Source organism: Cetorhinus maximus, chromosome 10 (assembly GCF_964194155.1).
Source record: "Cetorhinus maximus chromosome 10, sCetMax3.hap1.1, whole genome shotgun sequence".
Taxonomy (NCBI): Eukaryota; Metazoa; Chordata; class Chondrichthyes; order Lamniformes; family Cetorhinidae; genus Cetorhinus; species Cetorhinus maximus.
This window is the reverse complement of record NC_135888.1, coordinates 18,905,730-18,927,254: the sequence shown is the minus strand read 5'-3', so window position 1 is coordinate 18,927,254 and position 21,525 is coordinate 18,905,730. Positions and strand designations below refer to the sequence as shown.

The window sequence follows — 21,525 nt, the reverse complement described above, 5'->3', positions numbered from 1 at the left end:
CCTTCTTTATATTTCCCCAGAGGGGCCATCAGAATGTTTGTGCTGCATGGTTCACGAGTGTCACAAGAACTCCAATGAGCCAGAAACTGGACATAAACATCAATCGTGGGTCACCACAAACAGTAAGTGCACCCAAACAGCAGCAAGGCTTTGAAAAATGCTTGAAACAGTTTATGACCTAAAAATAATAAAAACTGCAGACTAATGGTTTATGGAAGAAAGCCCCCTATGGGCATCATAACCCATTTATGCCCGTGGCTTTACAGTGCAACCAGGTGGGTAATTTCTCATACCTTGCGAGGCCCCAAGGTGTAATGAATGTTTCACTGTTGCCCAGAAATGGTGTTATGAATTACTAGCAAACAAAAGTTTAACATGTTCATCTCAATGTCCCATTTATCTTAACTAAGGCCAGGATTTTCCCGTCGGTGAACACGTAAAATGACGCACGGTGACGTTGGGCGGAACTCCCAACGTCACCGCGCCCCATTTAAATTTTCAGGTCAGCAGGGGCTCAGCAAAATCAGCTGTGCGCCCGCTGACCTGGCAAAGGCCAATTGAGGCCATTGACAGTGTCACTTAAGTAATTAATGGACCTGCCCATCCAACCTTAAGGTTAGTGGGCAGGCCGGGAGCCCTGGCGGGCATTAGAAAAAACATGCAACCCCATCCATGGGCAGGATGAGGTTTCATGTAGGTTTGAAAAAATTTTAAATGGCTTGTAAAGTGATGGGCATGTCCCACCTCAGTGTCACATGAGGGGACATGTTAGGGAATTTTTTTTTTTCTATTTTTAAGATTTTTTACAGTAGAGACGATCTCCCTGAGGCAGCACTTAGCCTCAGGAAGATGAGTGCGCTCTTTCGTGCGCATGCGCGAAATAGTGCACTTTCGGGTTTAGGGATTCCCCCCTACCCGCACAGGGAGCGCATAGCGCTTCCGTGCAGACGTCATGCTGGGCCTGCTCTTCAACTTCCCCCCCGACGGGGAGAAAATTCTGCCCTAAGTTAATTCCTCTTGTCACGACTCACTGGGGATAGCCCGCTGTAATATCAAGCCCCACTGTTCCCCGAGCCCCGACAAATGTGAAAAGTTTGACCAAACCATCAGATTGCTCCAATTCTACCTAACTGTTTAATTTAGGTCAACAGAATACAAGCACCAGGTTTGTAAACTTAATATGTAAATAACTGTTTATTGAGCAAACTGTCATTAACCAGTGGCAGAAGAAAGAAATATGAACTTCTAATTTCTAACGCTATAACTTAAACTCTACCCCTTCTTAAATCCCTACACACACACATACAAGACACATAAAAGCATGGATTTTAAGGGTGGGATAAAACAGTTCAATAGCACCAATCCGGGGTACACGATTCTCATCGATGTCCTCCAAATTCCTTTCAGTTCTTGTTGATGATACGAGATAGTCTTCCAGCACTTTCAGTACTTAGTTCACTAGTTGAGCACTTGCCTTTCAATGTCTCTAACAGTGATTTTCCCCTTTGCCTCTTAACAGGGGTTTCAAGAGACAGAGCAGATTATAAAGATATGAGGAGAAAAAGCCAGCTAGTTATTATTGTGGAATTACTGGAATCTTCCACACAAGGGAAAGAGGTTTTTGGTCTTGTTCCTTTCAGGCTAGGAGCTATTCTGCTGCACTGCCCTCACACAAAACCTGGTCACCTGGTCAGGAGCCAATTAAAATGTTGTCAGGTAACGCCCTTGGTCCAGGACTCCTTTCTGGCACCATCCTGTCTTTCATGGCACACTCTGTTCCAGGACTGCAACATTGTATATATCTCTCATCCTGTTCCAGTGGACATGTCATTCAAAATGCAGCTATTGTAATTTTAATCCAAAGTCCAACAGAAAATAAAAATATATGTTCTTTACAACAGTCCAACAGAAATAAAAATATATGTTCCTTACACCCAGTTAGAGCGGCAGAGGGACATGAAGATAAATGTATGAGATGTTGATATGTTCCTATCCCAAGGTGTAATTTCAGAATCCTTCCTGGCCTTTATCATATTAACTCTCCTCACCAGCTAGTTGTGAGGGAAAACACTTGTGTTTAATAAGAATGACCTATACTACAATTGAGAGGTCGTGTGACACAATGGGTAACATCCCTGCCTCTGATTCAGAAGCTCCAGGTTCAAGTCCCACCCCAGGACTTGATGGCCATGGAAGGTGTGTTCATGACGCAGCCAAACAGATTGAGTATCAACCTGCAAATCCTTCCAACGCATGTTGATGGCACGTGGTAAGAGCAGGAGAGATTCTTGGTCAGTCATGTGATGGAAAGAATGTTGGAGTCTCTGCCATCACTATCTATAGCTCCCTCCAGACTACAACATGCATGTAAAAAGTGCATGTTGCCACAGCAACTTGGTCTCCCTGAATGGACTGTAACACACCAGGATACCAGGTTTATTTATAAAATCATACATCTCAGGCAGATGCTAAACAAAGGAAAACAAGAAATTGTAATATTTTCTGTCCAGTAATATCACTGTCATATGTCTTATGTGCTGGAAGACAGGCTGTTGAGGTTTGTAAATATGGGCCAGGATTTTTCCTATGGCGGGTGGGCTGGGCAGGAGGGGGCGTGGGTGGGGGCAGGTGGGGAGCTGCCATTTTACGTGAATGGGCCAATTAAGGCCCACCCAGTGTAATACACGGCCGATTGCGCTCAGCGCTACCTGTGCGGGCGGAGGGAGGAGGGAGAGTCGGGGCCAGTGCTCTTTCATGCATACTGTATCACATGAGTGGGGATATGTTTTTATATTTATGAAAAATGATTTATTTATTTAATAAAAGCTTCAGGAAACCTCATCCCGCTTGTGGATGAGGTATCCTGAAAAACGTGAAGGCCTCTTGGGCTTTCCATCTGCTTGCCAACCTTAAAGTTGGATGAGCAGCATTCTCAAGTGGTTCAATTGATTTCTTAATGGCCTTAATAGGCTGTTTACATTTCGGCAGGGGCGCAGTCGACTCTGGCGCGTGCCCGCTGTACAAAATATCGCGATGACGTTGGGACACATGCCCGATGTCATCATGCATCATTTTACGCATCGGCGTGTCAGGCCCGCCCCCACATGCCGACCGGAAAATTCTGCCCATGGTAATTGGAGTAAGAGCCAGAGTGACTGCAAGAGTCTCAAACCAACAGTAAGAAGTGGTTTTGTTATGTTAATGAACCAAGAGGAACTTTAATCAGAGTTTTACGTAAAACAATAACAGGAGTAATTTTGAATTGAGTTGTTTTAGTTCAAAGGGGGTTATAAGACCATAAGACATAGGAGCAGAAATTAGGCCATTCGGCCCATCGAGTCTGCTCCGTCATTCAATCATGGCTGATAAGTTTCTCAACCCCATTCTCCCAGTAACCTTTGATCCCCTTACCAATCAAGAATGCTATCTATCTCGGGTTGTAAAAAATGTGTAAGGAAATAAGGTAAAAATAGGGTTAGTTTACTTTTTTTAAAACCTAAGAGCTAAAGTAAAGAAGCATCTAATCAATTCATGGAAGAAGAAAGCATTTCTGAAGAGACTGGTTGAGACAATAGAGAGATCAAAGGGAAAGAATGCATTTAAGGAAATACTGAAGCCTAGGTGTGGGGGGTAGCTGCTTAGATTTCCCAGAAGAAGCAGGATGGATGGTCAGAACTCCCAGAAGACAGTGTGAACAAGGCCAGACCTGAAGAACCAGTTGCTGTCAGCCTCAGGGAACACCCCAAGAGAAAAAGGCACTGCGTGGTAAAAATTACTGGAATTCAATAGATTTTGAAATCTTTAAGAATAGTTGCTGAACAGAAAAAGGGACGGTTAGTTCCGAGGGTAGTTAAGATAAGGTTTTGTGGAACTGTTTTAAAGTTCTGTTTACTGTGTGAAGTCATTCTTATGTTTAAGTGTAATTGTGTTCTTTTTTTTGCTTTATTCTTTTAATAAACATTTACTATAAAATCATCACAAGTAGTCAGGGACATCATTTTCTGATTTCAGAACCTCTTCTCATTCTATACAAATTGCAAAACCTGTCTTGGCAGCTGTTTCAAGTTTCCCTCTGGGATTTGGGCAGCTCAGTATTTACCGTCCGCCGTGCCATATCACTATACACTCAATGGTGGTGTGGTGTGGTGATGGGGGGGATGGCGTGATTCTGACCTGCAGCCTAAAAATTGCAAGTGTCTTCTAAACCGCACAGTTCCCTGACCAAACAATTAAACTAATTGACCTGCTCACTTAGGGATTGGAGATTGTGGCACCAAAACAGTGCTTCAACACCTGTTCAAACCGGAATATTGGAATGTGCATTTTATGGTGTAACATTGCACTGTCCAGATTAACAGGAGTGACCCTGGAGAAGATCCACCTAGTAGGCTATTAAATGAGTTAAAAGCTCCAATTTTAATCACTCGGGGTAATTGGGTGGACAGAGTTAAAGCAACCACCAGACTGCTGCACCTGCCCCTCCCCCCCAACTTTGGCAGTGAAATTTTAAATCTTTGGCCCATGGAAACATGTAGGAGCAGCTGATGGCAGGCAAGGGAGAGTGGAATTTTTTACTCGTGTTGTGGAGTGCTGTAACAGAGGAGTTGGGGGTTAGGGGGTATAAAGCCTGGGGCATTGGAGACCTACACTTTTGTTGTGTGGCACTCCTGCTTCTACTGACTCTGCTGGAAAAGTGGAAAAAAAACCTTCCTGATTGGGTATCTTCTGGCCTCTTCCCGCTGTCCTCACCTGGAGAGAAAGTCACAATTGCTTCCACACTCAGGATATAGTCAAAACTGTAGTCGGGGCCCAATGACATCCTATCTTAGGGCATGATGGCTAAGGAAAGTGTGTCCATAATGTGACCAAACAGGTCGACTATCAACCTGCAAATCCAAGGGCAGGTGGTAAGAGTGGGAGAGATTCTTGGTCAGCCACATGGTGGAAAGAACAACGGCCAGTTCTGCAGGTTTAAGGAAGGGCCCACCAGATCCAGGTGCCACCTAAGAACTGCCAGTTAAAATGGAAAATGGCGGGATCAAGCCTGAATGCCACAGTAAAGTCATTGTCCTGTTTTAAATGCTCACCCACCTGGTTACCCTAGGGGCGTGGGTGGATGAAAAGTTTATAATTGATCTGTAAGTGTAACAAAACAAACACTTCTCATGTAAACAGCTCCAACTGGTGATTGTGTGCGGCATCGTTCTATGACATTCTATGATTTTGAATGCAGTCATTGTCATGCAGGCAAACACAACAGACATTTTCTTATCAGCATCAAGCACCCACAGACAGGAATGGGGAATGAATAATCTGCTTTTCTTTTGGCGTTTGTGGAGGGAACAATATTGGCCAGAATATTTGAAGAACCATCTATTCCCCTTCGAGCTCTGCCGTTAGACCATTTACATCCACTCGAACAGGCAGACAGGACCTCAGTTGAACAGTTCATCTGAAAAAGGGCATGCCTGACAATCATCCGCTCCTGCAGTACTGCACTGAGGTGTCAGCGCTAGACCAGATCGGAACCTGAACTCACAAGCTGGTGGCTCGGAGGCGGGAGTGTTAGCAAATGAGTCAGGCTGATAAGACTAACAATAGAGATAATTTTGTGAATTCTTTCTCCTTTACGAATAATCATTTGGCAGAGAGTTTAAACTAGTAATTTTCTTGAGGCTCTTCTGCTATTGATAACACTCTTGAGCTTTTGTCTCATTGTTGTTATGGATTGTTCATCAAATTCAATTCAAAGTCATTGCAACAGAAACAAATTGACAACAAAGATAGGGCTAATGTCACCAGCAGTTAACTGAAGGAAACTACCTGCCATGGAGACAATTCCAAATCATTTCTTTTCATCTAGGAAGTAAATGGTCTAAAGTTAAAGCGAAGGCTTAAAATGAGCATAGCTCGAGTTTCATTTTACACAGGCAGAAAATTCCTACTGCTGTACAAAAAACAGTGGTGACATTAGGAAAGCTTTTTTTTAAAACACAGCAAATTATGAGCTGGAGTACGTCGTCTGAAAGGAGAGTGGAAGCAGGTAATTTTCAAAAAGGAGTTGGATAAAAGCTCAAAGAAGATAAAATTTGCAGGTCTACACGGAAATAGAAAGGGGGGCAGAGCTAATTGGATAGCTCCTCTGAAGAGCCAGCAAAGGCAAGATGGGCTGATTGGCTGCATCATCCTGTGATCCTATCAACCTCTGAGGTCAGATAATGTTCTTCAGGTTACAGTGTCAAACTCCAACGAGAGAAAACCAATGACAATAGCAACGCCAATGCCAAGAAAGATATTCAGGCAGTTAGCCAATGGTAGGGCAAAAGCCCACAAGGGGAAAGAAAATTGAAACAGTTCCAGTGGGTTTGAAAGGAAAGCTGAGGATTCAGAATGCCTGGCTGAGAACCTGGTCATCATTGTGAGCAGGCAAGAGTATACGGTGACACCCTGGAGAATTGAAGTTAATGGTGTTGTCAGCATTAATTGATTAAATTGGTGTCTCAGACTTTCTGCACATATCAGACTACATTATCTTTCCTTGAATTTACACCAGTTCCCCATTTGCCTCTTTGCTGCATTGCCTGTGCCAATCATAAAGCAATGCAGCTCTGCGCTACAGCAATGCACTTTAGCAGCAATCACTTGGGAAACTTTAATTGTATTCGAATGCTGGCAACCTGCGTTTCGACTAAATTGATTGATACAGCAGTGGACCTCTATAAAGATGTCCCCAGAGACTGAGTTATTTGATTTGCTGCAGTATGTACACAGAAAAGAAACAAATTAATCTTGAATCTGTGTATGATTCTGCCAAGTGGACGCATAGATGTCTAGAGAAAACTTATGGCAAGGGCAGTCTGTGGGTTTGTCGCAATTGATAGTAGAAGGAAAAAATATTTAATTTTGCAGAAACCTTACTAAGCTGTAAAACAGCTGATTTCAATTAGTTCTATATTTAGGCGCATTTTGTAATTTGGAAAGTGCAGTCAGGAAATTCAAGTGAGGGTACTGCAATTTTTTTTAAAAATCAGATGCTTATAACTTTAATTCTGTCCTTTATTTCAATCTTTTTCGCAAAGGACATTTACAGGTGAAGGAGACTGTTCACAGTTCATTCTTCCATAGAAAACAATGGTCCTGATATTGACAGAAGTGGGTTTTGTAAACTGAGGGCGGGAGAATAGAGGAAAGAGGGAGAAGGGTGGAGTGGGGGAGAGCTTTGGTCAGGAAATCTGGAATTCTGTTCTATGGGATCCCCACTCAGAAGTCAGCCCAGCCCTTCAGTCAGGGAGACTTGACTCCTGATAGCATGACAGCCTTGGTCCAAACAGGGAAAAAAGAGCTGTGAGTGACTGCCCTTGACATCAAGGCAGCATTTGACCAAGTGTGGCATCAAGGAGCCTTAGCAAAATTGAAGCCAATGGGAATCAGGGGGAAGATGGTTGTGGTTATTGAAGGCCAATCATCTCAGCCACAGTGCATTACTCCAGGAGTTTCTCAGGGTAGTTTCCGAGGCCCAACACCTTCAGCTTGGCTTCCTGTCAGGCGAGGCACCCAGGGGAGGCTGCGGGAGGAGGTAAGGAACCCGCTGCTGCATTAGCATGAACATGGGGATGGTCTGATCCTCAAACTCAGGTTGGTCAAACAAAAGGCTCCAATTTTAATCTCAGAACCACTTCTCTCAAAGCTTCCATTCCTTCTTTCAGTCAATCCTTTCACCCAGGGTCAAATTTATTTGCAAAACTCTCATACTTGCGTAATTGCCTCTCATTAGGAACCTTCTTGAGGTTGAGGTACCATAACCATGGGACTTTCTAATGCCCATTATCATTCTCCTGAAAAAGTCCTGGAGGCTTATCAGGCTTGATTGCCCCCTTCTAAAACTGTGTTAACTGCCGCTAGGTAGTTCATTTTATTTTTACATTGGTAATCTTCAAGTTTGTTCCTAATTGTCAATTCCATTACTTTGCCAGTTATTTATTGAACAATAGTGGATTTATAGTCACCCAAGTTTATTTGCGTGGCACAACCGCTGTGCTAACTGTGATTAATAGAAGGACAAGGGCAGCAGACCCATGGGAACACCACCACCTGCAAGTTCCCCTCCAAGTCATTTGCCATCCTGACTTGGAAATATACGCCGTTCCTTCACTGTCGCTGGGTCAAAATCCTGGAACTCCCTTCTTAACAGCACAGCTGGTGTACCTTTTTTTAATTCATTTATGGGATGTGGGCTTCGCTGGCTGGGCCAGCATTTATTCCCCATCCTTAGTTGCCTTTGAGAAGGTGGTGGTGAGTTTCCGTCTTGAACCGCTGCAGTCCATGTGGTGTAGGTGCACCCACAGTGCTGTTAGGAAGGGAGTTCCAAGGTTTTGACCAAGCGACAGTGAAGGAATGGGCGATATATTTCCAAGTCAGGCTGGCAAATGACTTGGAGGGGAACCTGTGGAGGTGGTGTTCCCATCTATCTGCTGCTCTTGTCCCTCCAGGTGGTAGCGGTCGTAGGTTTGGAAGGTGCTATCTAAGGAGCCTTGATGAATTCCTACACCACATGGACTGCTGCCTTTCAAGAAGGCGACTCACCAGCACCTTCTGAAGGGCAATTAGGGATAGGCAATAAAAATGTTGACCTAGCCAATGACACCCACATCCCATGAAAGAATGATAAAAATAAAATCAGAACAGATCCAGCAGCTCAAAACTGAGGATCCATGAGGTGCTGTGGGCCATCAGCAGCAACAGAATTGTACTCCATAACAATGGCCCAGCATATCCCTCAATTGACCATAACCATCATGCCAAGAGGTACCTAAAAATTAAGTGCAAATCAGGTGAAGTTACAACACAGGACTACCTTCATGCTAAAAAGCAGAAGCACATAGACAGAGCTAAGCAGATCATATCAAAGCTCTGTAGTCCTGTCACACCCAGTTGTGAATGGTGGTGGACAATTAAACAACCAATTAGAGGAGAAGGCTCCACAAACATCCTCACCCTTAATAACAGGGGAGCTCAGAAAATCAGTGCAAAAGACAAGGCATTTGTAACCACCTTCAGCCGGAAGTGCCCATCAGATGATCGGTTTCAGCCTTGTCATGATATCCCCACCTTCAGTCAATTCAATTCACTCCACGTGATATCAAGATATGCTGAAGGCACTGGATAATGCAAAGGCTATGAGTCCTGACAACATCCGGCTATAGAGTTGAAGACTTGTGCATTAGAACTAATTGCATCCCTAACCCAGCTGGTCCAGTACAGCTATAAACCTCTCATCTACCCAACAATGTGACAAACTGCCCAGGTATGACCAGATCACAAAAAGCAGGACAAATCCAACCTGGCCATTCATCGCCCCAACATTCTACTCCTAACCATCAGAAAACTGATGGAATGTGTCATCAACAGTGCTATGAAATAGCACTTACCCACCAATAACCTGCTCACTGACACTCAGTTTAGCTTCTGTCAGGGCCACTCAATTCCTGACCACATTACAGCCTCGATCCAAATATGGACACAATGGCTGAATTCCTGAGGTGAGGCGAGAGCAATTGCTCTTGACATCGAGGCAGCATTTGACCAAGTGCGGCATCAAGGAGCCCTAGCAAAACTGGAGTCAATGAAACATACAAAAAGATGAAATAGGAGCAGCAGTAGGCCATTCGGCCCCTCGAACCTGCTTCTCCATTCAATAAGAACATGGCTGATTTGTTTGTGTTTCGAGTTCCACATTCCCATCTAACCCCGATAACCTTTGATTCCCTTGCCTAACAAGAATCTATCTAGCTCTGTCTTAAAAATATTCAGTGACCCCCCACTTCCACTGTTTTCTGAGGCAGAGTGTCCCAAAGCCACACAACCCTCTGATAGAAACATTTCTCCTCATCTCTGTCCTAAAAGGGAAACCCCTAATGTTAAAACTGTGCGCCCTTGTTCTGGACTCACCCAAAAGAGGAAACATCCTTTCCACGTTCTCCTTGTCAATACTGTTCAGGGTCTTGTATATGTCAATTAAGCCACCCCTCACTCTTCTAAACTCCAGTGGAAACAAGCCGAACCTGCCCAACCTTTCCTCATAAGATAACCCACTCATTCCGGGTATCAATCTAGTAAACCTCCTCCCAGGAAAAATTCTCCAATGACTGTAGTTATACCTAGCACAAAGGAAGATGGTTGATGTTGTTGGAGGCCAATTATCTCAGCCCCAATTTATTACTCCAGGAGTTCCTCAGGGTAGTGTCCTAGGCCCAACCATCTTCAGCTTCTTCATCAATGACCTTTCCAATATCATAAGGTCAGAAGTAGGGATCTTCGCTGATGATTCTACAGTATTTAGTATCACTTGCAACTTTTCAGATACTGAAGTAGTCCGTGCCTGCATGCAGCAAGACTTGGACAATATCCAGGCTTGGACTGACAATTGGCAAGTAACATTCATGCCACACAAGTGCCAGGCAGTGACCATCTCCAACAAGACCGACTCTACCATGGAATTCAATGGCATTACCATCGTCAGATCCCTCACAATCAACTTCCTGGGGGGGGTCACCATTGACCAGAAACTAAACTGGACCAGCCACATAAATACTGTGGCTACAAGAGCAGGTCAGAGGCTGGGAATTCTGCAGTGAGTAACAAACCATGTGTCTCCCCAAAGCCTGTCCACCATCTACAAAGCACAAGACAGGGGTGTGATGGAGTACTCTCCACTTGCCTGGATGAGCGCAGCTCCAACAGCACTCAAGAAGCTCAATGCCATCCAGGACAAAGAAGTCTGCATGATTGGCACCCCAGTCACCATCTTAAGCATTTACTCATTTCACCACTGGTGCCAGCTGTGTGTACCATCTACAAGGTGAACTGCAGCAACTCACCAAGGCTTCTTCAACAGCACCTTCCAAACCTGTGACCTCTATCACTGAGAAGAACAAGAGCAGCAGATGCATGACAATACCACAACCTGCAAGTTCCTCTCTAAGTCACTCACCATCCTGACTCTGTAGTTCCTTTCTAGTCAATGGGTCAAAATTCTAGAACTCCCTAACAGCACTGTGGGTGTACCCCACATGGACTGCAGCTGCTCAAGAAGGCAGCTCCTCACCAGCTTCTTAAAGGCAATTCAGGATGGGCAATAAATACTGGCCTTGCTAGCAACGTCCACATCCCACAAGTGAATAAAAACAAAGACTAAAAACAGGTGATCTGATTATTATCTATTTGTCCATCTTTGCTATTTGCAAATTGGCTGTTGCATTTCCAACATTACAACAGAGAATATAAAGTTCTTGGCTTCAAAACACTTCAATGCCATGGATTATCTGGTGGTCATGAAAGGCGCTATATAAATTCAAGTTACTTCTTTCAATCTGTTGTAGCTTTTACATGCACAAAGCTAGGCAAACTGGAAATCACCCAGATTTGGACTGTATTAGTAATTTCACTTGGAGCAGAGACACACATCCTACAGTTGGCTTCCATGTTCATGGGCCATATACAGAGGATATGGAGAGAAGGAAAGAAAATCAGCTAGGGCTGCCGCTTTTGTGTGGTTGTTATAACGACCCCCATAGACTGATAACTCATAAAAAGAAGTATTAATTTTCCAATGACCTACTCAAAGGATCGCATAACAAGGTTTTATGCTTTAAGACTTTTATTTCTGTGAAAAGAGACGTGTCAAAGCGTTCTGACTTGCACTCATCAGGACACTTCACAAGAATAACAATATAAGGGAAAAACAACAATTTATACTGCATGAGAAGATAGTGCTGATTGGTTGGTAACTGGACTCTGATTGGTAGAGGTGTTGCCATGGAGAATGCACCATTGATGGTGACTGACAGTTAACTGCCAAGCATTGTTTGAAATTTAAACTAGGCAGCTTGACCCTGGCCCTGATTGATCAAGGCATTGTCCTGAGGAATGAGTAATAAAATAGCTGTCACTTATTTTGTTTAGTTGAAACAGCCATTCACTGTCAGAGTCCACTTTCCAACCAATCAGCACTCTATTTAAAGAGGAGGTAGATAGATTTTTGAAATATCGGGGAGTTGAGGGCTATGAGGAGCTGGCACGAAAGAGGAGGAGTTGGGGCCTGGGGCAGATCAGCCATGATCTTATTGAATGGCGGGGCAGGCTCGAGGGGCTGAATAGCCTACTCCTGCTCCTAATTCATATGTTTGTATGTATGTTCGTATAGCAACTCCTGCTTTTTGGCTTTCCTCCCTGAAACCCCTCGGGGTGATAAACTCAGAGTCTGGACAGCTGTAAGGCCAGGTGTTAAAGCTCGCACCTTACGTTGCTGAAGTTTATATTTGGGTTTCTGTCTTCATAATAAGCAGGTCACATGGGATTTGTCAGCAGGCAAACTCAGTATGAGGTTCGTCTAGGGAAAGATTCCATAGGAGGTGCGATCTCCCTCTCCAAACTACTTAACTTGACCTTGATGTTTGAAGCATAACCATCTTATAAAGTCTAGCAGTCATAACACTGTCAAGAGAGGACAGAATTGGCCTCGGCCACAAAGACCTTAATATGCTTCACAGCCTGGTCAGTCACGCACAGTAAAGAGGCCATTGTGCCATTGTTTACCCAATGTGGGACTACAGCTCAGCAGGAGGTCATAAAATAGTATCATAGAAATTTTACGGCGCAGAAAGCGGCCACTTGGCCCATTGTGTCTGTGCTGGCCGAAAAATGATCTGCCCAACCTAATCCCACTTTCCAGCGTTTGGTCCACAGCTCTGCAGGTTATGGCACTTCAGGTGCATATCCAGACACCTTTTAAATGAGTTGAGCATTTCTGCCTCTACTACCCTTTCAGGTAGGGAGCTCCAGACCTCCACAACCCTCTGGGTTTCCTCATCACCTCTCTAATCTTTCTACCAATCACCTTAAATCTATGTCCCCGAGTTACTGACCTCTGCTAAAGTAAATAGGCCCTTCCCATCTACTCTATCCAGGCCCCTCACAATCTTGTACATCTCAATCAAATCTCCCCTCAGCCTCCTCTGTCCCAAGGAGAACAACACCAGCCTGTCCAATCTTTCCTCATAGCTGCAGTTTTATGAGGATGGCAACATCCTTTTAAATCTCCTCTGTATACTCTCTAATACAATTACAGGAACTTACAGATAGATTTTTTGAAATATCGGGGAGTTGAGGGCTATGAGGAGCTGACACAAAAGAGGAGTTGAGGCCTAGGGCAGATCAGCCACGATCTTGATGAATGGCGGGGCAGGCTTGAGGGGCTGAATGGCCAACTCCCGCTCCTATTTCTTATGTTCTTATGTAACAAGGTGTCCAGAACTGAACACAATTCTCAAGTTGTGGCCTAAGCATTATTTTACACAGTTCCAGCATAATCTCCCTGCTCTTATATTCTATGCCTCGGCTGATAAACGAAAGGGTTCCACATGTCTTCTTAACCACTTTATCGACCTGTCATACTGCCTCCCATTTATTGTGTAATCCTTTGCCCTGTTTAACCTCCCCAAATTCATCACCTCACACTCGTCTGGGTTGAATTCCATTTGCCACTTTTCTGCCCACCTGACCGGTCCAGTGATATTTTCCTGCAGTCTACAGTAATCCTCCTCGCTATCAACCACACACCTAATTTTTGTGCCGCCTACAAGCTTCTTGGTCATTCCCCCTACATTTACATCATTGGTAACAAAAAAATACAGTGTACACATACAGTGCAGGTCTCCTGCATGAAATCATTCAATTTAAGTAGCACTTGTAAAAGAATCCAGAAACTAGATCACTAACATTTACCTGTAAGTATCTTCCATCTCGAATATAAAACAGCCACAGCAAATTCTCATATCTATGCTAGAAGTTGGCAATCCTGTAACTAAGTAGCCTGAGATTTAATCAACAACAACAGGAGAAAACCAAACCAAGAGTTCCCTGCCTCCCTGAATAACTGTTTCACAGATTTCTCAATCTTAGAGATGATTAGGTTTGGGAATTGTTTTCTGCAGGTGTTCCCTACCTGTCTGTCCAAAAAACAACTTTTTTTTTCGTATTCTTCCCTCCTGTATTTCCGCCCCTGTGTGTCATGGGAGGCAGGGCCACACATTTAAATCAACGACTTCAAGCACAAACTTGCTGGGAAAATAAAAGTACTGTTTTCACTTTGATGTATTTAAGGAGATTAATACACATGGGAGGAGTTGAATAAAAGGATATGTTGATATGGTCAGATGTAATAATGTGGGATGAGGCTTGTGTGGAGCATAAATACCTGCTTAGACCTGTGGGGCCAAATGTCCTGTTTCTGTGCTACAAAATTCTGCACAAATTTGAAGGTATCATAAGGAGCAGTATAAAATTAAACTGGGGGTCATATTTCGAAAATAATCACTTTCGGCTGTGGTGTCATTTGCCATCTCAAATCAGGCTAATTTTAGTTTCACAATCTGAGATATTTAGCCCTCATTTTATTCAGTTGAAAAAATACAATAATTTTATTATTTTCATCACTGCTTTGTGAGGAAAACAATCCTTCTAAGAAGAACCTTCATTTATATAGTGCCTTTATCATCCCTGGACGTTCCAAAGCATTTTACAGCCAATGAAGTATTTTTGATTTGTAGTCACTGTTGTAATGTCGGAAATGCTGCAAACAATTTTCACACAGCAAGGTCCCACAAACAGCAATGTGATAATGACCAGATAACTCTAGGTGTTGACCAGGATACCGGGGAGAACTCTTATGCTCTTTTTTGAAATAGTGCCTTGGTATCTTTTACATCCACTTGAGAGGGCAGACAGGGTCTGGGATTAACATTTCATCCAGAAGATGGCACCCCCAGCAGTGTAACACCCCCTCAGTACTGCATTGGAGTATCACCCTGGACTTTCTGCTCAATTCTCTCAAGTGGGCCTTGAACTACCAGCCCTTTAATGCAGAAACAGGAAAGATACTTACCACGCCATGGTTGATGCAATATTACTTTACAGATAGACATACAAAACCGATTGAGAAATGGCTATCGATACAATGTTGCTTCTGTTTCAACAGTAGGACAATGTGGCAATTTAAGGGTTGAAATGATCAACTTCAGTATCAAAAGCCATGATTGTGAAACTTAAAGTAGCACCAGCAAGTAAATGCTAAGTATAGATAATGACTTCGCTTTGACAATTGATTTACTAACTACAAGCTCAGTAATTAATTATTGTTAAGATTTCTGATTTTTCTTTCCAATTTCCCTCCCTCCTCAGCTGTGTGTGTGACTCTTACCAGGATACCGCCTCAGGAAGATCAATACTTCAATTGATGAGTCATTTTTCAAGACTTGCAACTCGGCAACAAGTGACCATGGCTATTCAGTTCTGTGAGCCACAGGACTCAAATTGGATCCTGTTTTTGTGAACCTCATCCCTCTCCCATTCATGCAACCTTGCTGAGGCTTCCAAGGTTGATTGTATCATCTCAACTGCTGCCAAGTAATAGAAGAGTATTTAAGGAAAAAGTAGAAAGTGTGTCCATAACCTAGGGAGCGCCTTAATACCCATAAAATCTCTGTTCAATTGGACATCAAACAGGCAAAATTGAAAAATACAAGTCCCAAAACAGTACTTGATAAGGTTGAATGGTTCCATTCTAAGCTCATGGTTATTTACAGCCTCTTCATAACATACTTACGTGTTTAGAATAGAAGAGTATAGTGTCCTCACCAGAGAGATTTATGTCAGAGATTGAAAATCACTAAAGAGCTGAGGAGGAGATCATTTTCAAAATCGGAGCTAAATAAATTTTAGTGATAGTCATTTACAGAGAGGGGAATAAAATCAGGGAAAGTCAAGAGTTTCCATCTCCAATACTGTTTTCAAATTGATGTTAAGGTAATCCCACTGAGCGTTACCAACAATAAACAAACACTGCCCCAGTTGAGGTTTAACTTGCTCTTTGACAGTTGGCTCAAACCATCTATCATCTCTGAGGCATGAGAGAGCCAAGTGCAACATTCTGATGTTGTTGGCCACTATCCCATCGCTATTTCACAGGCACAGCGTTTCATGTAGAACCTTCTGGAAGAAATTGTCCCTGACAATTTGGCAATAACAGAAGCGATACAGCAGGTCTGCCAAAGTCTCAAACCAATATAGACAGATTAATGGCCTAATCAGGACATTTAGGTTCCAATAATTTTTTACAAAAATTTCCAGCATCCCTTTCTCCCGCACAGATTGACATCATGGCCAGGATTTTATGACCCTGCCATGGTGCGTCCCCCCACCCCAGGCAGATGCGGGTGAGCCATTTAAATTTCCATTCAGTTTGGCAGGACCGTAATATCCCGCCCGGCGGGAAGGGCCGTGAAATCCTGGCCCATCAGTGGAAAGGTCGGATGACACGAGCTGTAAATTTTTTGCATTCAGACAGGAGTTTCAAACATGCCCTAAATCCTGACACATGCTTAACTCCCTTTAGCCTCACTTTCTGTCGCTGGATGTTCAGATATACAAAGCAATGTTTGCTTCTTTTGCACTAGGATAAGTATTGGAAAGAGGGGCCGGTTAGCTCAGTTGGTTTAGAATAACGACAATGGTGGGGGTTCGATGCCCATTCCGGCTGAGGTAGATTTGCGTCCTGCCTCCTCACCCTGCCACAGAGAGTGGAAGGCAATGGCAAACCACCACTGACAATAAAGATGCCAAGAAAATGGCTCATGGTGAAGCATGAGCAGACAATGAGCTTCAAGACCGGCCTTCAGGCGGAGCACACGTGACAAACACTGGAAACAGCTTTTTTTCAACAAGATAAAACTTGTTGAACTTTGGATTAAAAAATAACATCAGGTTTGATAACAATAAAACTACAATTATAAGATTTTCTTCCCACAATTCTTTTCTCTAAAATGAAGGCACACATTATACACCCAAAATAGCAACATTTTTATTAAAATTTACTGCCTAAAATCATGAAGGCACATATTATAAGTAGGAGAATGTTTGACTTGATTTACAATATCTATAAGACGCATTCATAACACGGCCAAACAGGTTCAAACACATGCCAACGGCAGGTGGTAACAGTGGGAGAGATTCCTGATCAGCCATGTGATGGAAAAATGTTGGAAACTCTACCATCACTATCCATAGCTCCAGACTACAACACACACACACACACATACACACACACACACATTGACACACATACGTGTACCTACACCACATGGACTGCAGCGGTACAAGAAGGCAGCTCACCACCACCTTCTCAAGGGCAACTAGGGGAGGGCAATAAATGCTGGCCCAGCCAGCGAAGCCCACATCCCGAGAATGAACACACACACTACACACAATATAATTTGGAGGGAGAAGAGGCAGTATAGAACAAAAACATTAACATCCCTTTCCTGCATGAATTACCCAACTGTCAAATGCTCTCCCACATTTGGCAGGGGTCATTTGGCAAACTGTAATTCCCTTCCGTCCTGTGCAGATGCCCATGGTTAAGAACTGCATGAGCTTCCAAGACATTTAGCCATTTGTGTGAAGCTATTCATCCCATGATGAGGAGCACTTTGGCTTAACCCAGCTATTAATCCTCTAACTGGTACAGGAATGATAAAACACAGGCAATGAACTTAGGTAAACTGATAATGAGTTTCAGGTCAATAATTCAATTCACTTCTAACTGTGTTGTAAACCAGGAATGTGAAACTTAAACAGCTCATGAATGCCAGAAGAGCTCCAAGATTGAATTAAAACCTTATGCTCACAGACAGATATTTGTTGTTATTTGTAGTAAATCAGCCAAAGCTTTATGTGACTTTGTTCATTTTAAAATTCCTTTGTAAAGTAGGAGATGCTTTCAGTTCAGTAAACAGAGAGAACAAATAACTGTTAAAGGGATAATTATACAGGGGAAATGTAATTAAACCCGGTGTTAACTCATTTATTTCATATAATGCTCCTCTCCATAGAATCACAGAATTGTTATGGCGCAGAAGGAGGCCATTTGGCCCATCATGTCTGCACTGGCTCTCCAAACAAACAACTCATCTAGTTTCTTTCTCCCACCTTCTTCCCGTAACTCTGCTTCTTTTGCATTCTTCCTTTTCAGATAACAGTCCAATTACCTTTTGAATGCTTCAGTTGAACCTGTCTCCACCACTCAAGCAGAGCATTCCAGGCCCTAACTACTCGCTGTGTTAAAAAGTTTCTCCTCATATCACTTTTGTTTCTTTTACTAATTACTTTAAATCTGTGTCCTCTCATTCTTGATCCTTCCACCAATGGGAACAATGTCCCCCTACTATTCTGTCCAGACCCCTCATGATTTTGAATTCCTCTATCAAATCTCCTCTCAACCTTCTCTTCTCTAAGGAAAACAGTCCCAACTTCTCCAATCTATCGTAAAGTTCCTCATCCCCGGAATCATTCTCGTGAATCTTTCCTGCACTCTCTCTAATGCCTTGACATCCTTCCTAAAGTGTGGCGCCCAGAACTGGACACAATACTAAAGCTGAAGCCAAACTAGTGACTTATAAAAATTCAACATAGCCTCCTTTCTCATGTGCACTATACCCCTATTAATAAAGTCCAGGGTACAGCTTGCTATATTAACTGCTCTCTCAACCTTTCCTGCCACCTTCAATGGTTTACGCACATATATACCCAGGTCCCTCAGCTCCTGCACCTCCTTTTGAGTTGTACCCTTTATTTTATGTTGTCTCTCCAAGTTCTTCCTACCAAAATGAATCACCTCAAACTTCTCTGCATCGAGCTTCATCTGCCACCTGTCTGCCCATTCCACCAACTTGTCTACGTTTCTTTGAAGTCTTCCACCCTCTCCTGAAAAGTAATAATGGCACATGAAAAGGTTAACCCCCAAAAAAGTCCAACTTTGCCTCTTTTTTGCCGTTTGGAAGCTGATCCCAGCCTCAGCCTACAACCATCCCTTGATCAATGTAAACCTGGTTGTAACTGCATCAACCATATGCCAGGTTGTGACTGAAAGTCGTAAAGTAGGTTCTCGCAACTTAGGCAGTGTCCGCTCCACATCACTGGCCTTGTAAGAGATTGGCAGAGATTCCACTGCCCAAAGGCATTGTGGAATCGCCCAAACAACACTAGGGCTTGCTGTATGTGGGTAGCAGTGGATCTTGCTGCCCAAGTTATGGTGGGTGACTCACTGAGGCATCCCAGCTCCACAATTTAGTTCTAAGTGCATACAGGTTTCACCAACCAATGGTAGCTGCCAGATCCACCTTGTCCAGTTAACTGTGTTGTGAATTGTAAATGTACGTTTTTCCTTGCTGCTGCAAGGCAAAAATGGCACAGTTTCAAACCTTTAAATGGCAAATTTAGGACTTCACCAAAAAGGACTTCCTCACATTTTGGTGAGCAACAGGTAGAGTGGATTTTGTAGGTAGTGCAGTGGAGACAAAAGCACAGGATCTCTGCAATACTCCAATTTCGGCTTCTTGCCCATCCCCAAATATAATCACTCTACCTACTGCGGCTGTGCCTCCAACTGCCAGACTCTATGCTCTGGAATTCCCATACAAAATATAGCTTTACATTTCTTTGATAGATTCTTGTTGGGCAAGGAAATTAAAGGTTATGGAAGCAAGGCAGGGAGATGAGGTTAAGATAAATTACCCATGATCTATTTCAGTGGCGGAACTGAATGGTCCACTCCTGTTGAAATATCTCTTTATGCCTACCACACAATTGAGCAACGTTGTGTATAAATTTCAGAGCCACTGTGTTGCCGGTATATAGGCCGTATGTCCCAGTGATTAGCTGATCAAATCAAACAGCATATTCCTTCTGCTGTTCATAATAGGCAGAGTGCAAACCATACTTAACTAACCCGCACTTGCAAAATCCAAGATGTCTACTCTTAGATGTGATTCCGTGATTGGGAAGCACTTGCTGAACAATCCTGAGTGCGCTAATAACTACGCTAACAACCAATTTAAGATAATCAGTTGAGCTCATAACGTAGCTCAATTACACATGCTAGAAATGACATACATTCATATGCAGGGATTCATTCTATGCAAACAAAAGGAATATGTTCAAGACTCACACCTTTTCTGAATTACCCAGGAGCTTGGGGAGTCTATAGTTTTCCGTTGCTCACTCCATGGCAACAGAGAGGCCGCAAAGAGATATGGGCAAGTTAAGTGAGTGGGCAACAAGATGGTAGATGGATTATAATGCAGGGCCGTGTGAAGCTATTCACTTTGGTCGAAAGAATAGAAGAGCTGAATATTTTTTAAAAGGTGAGAAACTTGTAAGTGTTGATGCTCAAAGAGACTTGGGTGTGCTTGTGCATGGAATGCAAAAAGTTAGCATGCAATTGCAGCAAGTAATTAGGAAGGCAAATGGCATGCTGGCCTTTATTGCAAGGGGATTAGAGTGCAGCAATAAAGAAGTCTTGTTAGATTGTACAGGGTTTTGGTGAGACCACATCTGGATTACTGTGTGCAGTTTCAGTCTCCACATTTAAGAAAAAATATACAAGCATTGGAGGCTGTACAGTGAAGGTTCATTCAATTGGTCCCTAGGATGAGGGGTTGTCCTAAGATGAGAGGCTGAGCAAATTGGAGCCTATTTTCTCCAGAGTTTAGAAGAATGAGAGGCAATATCAGCAATATGTCTTTGTTTTCAGCAATATTTCTTTGTGGATGAAGAGAGGCCATACTGGGACCACTGACCTCTGTAGTCAACCTGCAATCCTGTCAAGCCACATGGCACCGCAAGAGTTTCTCCTCGAAAAATCCAGCCTATTTGTTCTATCTGGAGGGGGAAATTCCAAAAGTAATGCTGGTTCATTTTTAATCACAATGGCCAGTGACCCAATGATGCCACCCATTGTGGCCATTCCTTCACTGTTGCTGGGTCAAAATCCTGGAACTCCCTCCCTGACAGCACTGTGAGTGTACCTACACCACATGGACTGCAGCGGTTCAAAAAGGCAGCTCACCACCACCTTTTCAAGGGCAACTAGGGAGGGGCAATAAAAATGCAGGCCTAGTCAGTAACACCCACATCCTGTGAAAGAATAAAGAAAAAAATATGTTGTGTGAATCATCCTTTAATGTTGTTTCTCATCATTGTGCCACAATGATGCTAAACACTTGCCGCATCAAACGCATCAAATTATCACAGATTAATACGGGCGCTGCCATTGCCTCAATGGGGGGCAACTCACTCCCATTAAGAGGGCAATGATCCCCTCTTTGAAACTATTTCGCGTCCTCACCATCCTGGACAGTACGCTTTCCCCAGTGTGGCTCTCACTTTCAGAAGCAGATTTAGACGTGATCGTTCTTTTTTCAACTTTAGGTAAACAGTTTGATGACACAAGCCCACTCGCTTTGCCAACAAGGAAGCAAATAAGCCACCATCTGTATTGCATAGACAGGCAGTCAGCCACTGGAACATGAGAACTAGTACAGAGCAGACTTGGAACTGATTACAGTGAATATTATGGGTCAGGTGACAGCTTCAGGATAGAATTTTCTTCACTCACTAATTTTAGCAAAAACA

The 21,525-nt window shown here is 43.3% G+C and overlaps 1 protein-coding gene across 1 annotated transcript in view; it reads right to left on the bottom strand.

Moving 5' to 3' along the window:
- The window catches only part of kcnt1b (potassium sodium-activated channel subfamily T member 1b), a 226,744-nt gene that overhangs the window by 184,941 nt on the left and 20,278 nt on the right, over positions 1-21,525 (bottom strand). The window lies entirely within an intron of this gene.